A 4023-nucleotide genomic window follows, 5' to 3' on the forward strand; every position below is an offset into this window, starting at 1 on the left:
CCACCACTAAACCATGTCCCCAAGCACCTCATCTGCCCAGCTTTTAAATACCTCCAGGGATGGGGACTCAATCCCTTCCCTGGGTAACCTGTTCCAATGCTTGACAACCCTTTTGGGGAAAAAATTTTTCCTAATGCCCAACCTAAACCTGCCCTGGTGCAACTTCAGACCATTCCCCCTTGTCCTATCGCCCGTTACCAGGGAGAAGAGACCAACACCCTCCTGTCAGGCAGTTGTAGAGGGCGATCAGGTCTCCCCTCAGCCTCCTCTTCTCCAGACTAAATAAGCCCGGTTCCCTCAGCCGCTCCTTGTAAGTCTTGTGCTCCAGACGCCTCATCAGCTTTGTGGCTCTCCTCTGGACTTGTCCCAGCAAGGGGCTGTTAAGGGGCAAACCCAGACCTTATTAGCAGCTGAAATCGGTTACAAGGGAGGGGAGGTCACAGCACCCCCAGCTCAGGGTCACACCTTGGCAAGGGGAGGTCTCTGTCTTTGCAGTTCTCTTTGTGCTGCTGCTCTGAAGGAGAACTGGCAAAGCCCATCACCTGTGGGTCCTGGCAGCAAGCCCAGGGCCACATCCCAGGCAGCTGGACAACCTGCAAAAAATGGTTCATCATGAAACACGGTTACGATAAGGCCCCTGAGGCCATCACCATGGCGGTTATTGGCTGAGTCTGCCCCAGCCGGGGGCTCTGCATCATCAGTGCATGCTCACAGGTACAAACTGGCAGGGAGGTCAGGAGATGTCCAGCTAAGCCGAGCAGCAATTGCCCGAGTCATCTCTCAAGACAAGCAGGTCACGGCACAGAGGAGGTCACGATTGCCACAGTCGGGCATTGGCCTGTTCCCGTCCCCCCACCCTGCACAGGACCGAGCTGCAGACAAGTGCTGCAGTTGTGGCTGTCCCTTGCCCGTTGCTGTGTGTGCCTTGGCCTTAGGCCCAGGCACCATCATCATCTCCACAGTAGCACCCAGGGCAGGCAGCACCCCCCCAGCCTCCCCAGCTCCCCTGGCAGACCATCTCTGAGCCAGCCCCTGGCTGCCCCCAGCAAACAGCCCTGCGTGGAGCCACAGCAGGGAGACCTGAGGGTGCGTGGAGTGGCCACAGACCTGGGAGGACAAGGGTGCCCCAGAGTGGCCGCAGCCCAGAGTTGCACGCACAGATGGGTGCTGCCACCCACACCAGGCCACCCCTGATATGTTGTCACCAGTGCAGCAAGGGTGAGGCCACTGATATATGTATCAGGATTGCAAAATGGAGGCTTGAGCAATGCTAAAGCTTCCTCCGCGCTGATCTTTACATGGGTGCTTCACAGCAGGCAGAGCGCAGCCCTCAGTCTGGGCACAGAAGTGCTCCTCCCTCCGCAGAGCTTTAACGAAGAGCTCGTGCTTAGAAAAGCCAGTGGCTCCCCCAGCTCCTTTCTGGGCTGCAACGCCTCAGTGCGGGCTCATCCTTGCCCTGGCCAGACCTAGCTCCCCCTCCCAAGTTTGGTTCATGCTGAACAAGACCCCGGCAGACACGCACAGATCCTGGCCAGTGGCACACAAAACGGGCCACAGACCATGCGGCAGCATCAGCAGGAGGCACGGCTCATGTCTGGGAATGGAAAGTCAAATCTTTCCCAGCACTGGGCAGTCTGGAGGGGAATAAAATGACATCATTTGGCATAACACAAGCCCATTTTGTTAAGCACAAAAGATCAGTGTGGAGAAGTTTGGAGGGTATAATCCAGTGAAGGAAAAAAATCTGATACTCATCTGTGAACCAAGATTTGCTTTACATTTTTCCAAAACTCTGCAAGGATATATAGTATAACAAATTGCTACAGACAGTTTGCTCTTGCAAAAGTCTTCTCAAATACTTTGTCCTACCCTGAAACACAGGGGTTTTCCCAGCAGCTGTTCTAAACCCAGCCCATTTATTTTAAGTGCTTGCAGACTGGCACCCCTTTTGGGCAACATGGAAGGGCCCCCACACAGGCTGCGTGGACCGAGGTGGGCAGGGCGGGCAGGCATAGGCAGCACCACAGCCCCACGCTCTCCATGATGCTGCGGGCAGCAGCAACCAAACTGCCAGCTAGGGAAGGGCTCTGTCTGGCGTGAGCAAGGGGCAGCTTGGGGAGGATGGCTGGGAACAGGCTGAAAACTGCAAGCTTTGGGATGGCCATAGGACACAGGAGAGTCAGGCGTGGAGCTGGCAGCTGGAGCTCGGAGAGACGTAACTGCTCCAGAGCCCATGAGAAGGAGAGAGGAGAGGCAAACCCATGCAGAACTATTTATTTTGGCTGTTAATTTGCTGTCACAGAAGTGGAGCCGACCCCTAGAGCCAACATGATGGAGGTGGTGGGGAGGCACCCGGGGGTGAGGGCAAAAACCTGTCTTCTAGCACCAATGTGGCCTTAGGTCAGATTAAGCCAACTAAAACCTGATCCTAAAGCCCTTCACTGCAGCAGGAACCTCGACTGCCTTGGGGAGGAAAGAAATCAGTTCCTTGGGTCCCAGCTCTGCAGCGCTGTCCCTCTGTGCACTCACAAGCTCCAGCAGTTTATAAAGCACAGGACACATCCCGGCAATTCTGCTTATTGTTTTCTTTTGCAATCTTCCCACAAAACTGCTGGTTATTTGGCTGGCAGAAATCTCTGTACGCTCTGTGCATCCTACTTTACACCAGAACTCCCAACTTTTTGTTTTCCTGCAAGACTCACACCCTGGTAAGGGGCCACTCACAGCCCACGCGATTGATATGCCCCACAGGCATGTACCCCTGTCTTACCCCATAATAACAGTACAAATAATAAATACAGAAGAGCCATGGCCATTTCGGTGTCCCAGTGCCACTAGATGGCACCAGGTGTGTACCCTTCCCAGTCCGGGGTGTCCCCAGGGCCTCTGGGGGAAACTGGGGGGACCCAGCCCAGTCCTTGGTGCAGAGCAAGAGACCTCAACCCATGCCAGGGCCACTTTCTCCTCCTTCCCACACTGACGTGGGGTGCTGGGGTAAAGGCAGACATTTAAGCCTTAAAATCAAACCTTCAGCATGGTGCTGGGGTGTTTCCCTGTGAGGAAATTACCTGCAGTGGCTTTCACTGTGGGGCTGATCCCACATACGCTCCCGTCCCCATCCATGGGTCGGGCATCACTCCTCAGCCGGGTGCTGGCAGAGCCCGGGGCTGGAGAGGAAAGCTTCAAAGGTGCGTGCAAGTTACTCTGGTTAATATTAGGATCAATGTATGAGTTTCTCAGCATCGACAGGCTTCTCTTGGGAGGGAGAAGGAAAGGAAATAAACCACAATTTTCTATATCATTTTGCAATCAGCTTGCTTGCTCTCTCTGAGGTGTCATGGGTTTAGGGATTGATTCTCCTCATGCACGTTTGCTATCCCACAGAAGTCAGCATGTCCCAAATCTTCAGTATTACCTGTTTTTTCATCATCAAGCCCTTCCTTCACTGTCACATATCCTTGGCAAAAGCCACTGAGTTAGCTGGGGAAGTGCAGGTGACACCTCAGCAAATGTCAGGTCTTTCCTCAGATCTTGCAGCATAATTAAGGGGTGTCTGTTTTCCACCGTCTTCAGCATTGAGCACTGAAGGTGACCCTCTGAGACAGCAGCTCAAATGACAGGGGTGGCTGGTGAGGCTCTGCCACACACAGCACTGCAAAGTGACCCACCAAACCCCAGCCCCAAGCAATGTGGGGGACACGGGTGACAAATCACTGCTCACCACACAGTCTGTCAGCCCGGTGCAGAGCCAGAGAGGCGATGGATGGAAAGCAGTTCCCAAAAAAGCCAGAGCATCAAACCATCAGGAGCAGCATGTCACTCCCTGCTGCCCGTGTCCCTGGGGCTGGCACGTCCAGGTGGTGGGTGAGCGTGGCAGTGGCATGACCCTGGCATCACAGGGATCCCTGTGAAACCTTGGGTGCAGAGGGAGTGGGAGAGTGTCTTTGTGCAGGGAGCCTCTGGGTGCTGAGCTCCGACTGATTCTGTCCTGCTTACGGCGGTGGAGCCACTGTGGGGGCTGCT

The sequence above is a fragment of the Egretta garzetta genome, unplaced genomic scaffold (genome assembly GCF_000687185.1).
Source record: "Egretta garzetta isolate BGI_Z169 unplaced genomic scaffold, ASM68718v1 scaffold374, whole genome shotgun sequence".
In the NCBI taxonomy this organism is placed as follows: Eukaryota; Metazoa; Chordata; class Aves; order Pelecaniformes; family Ardeidae; genus Egretta; species Egretta garzetta.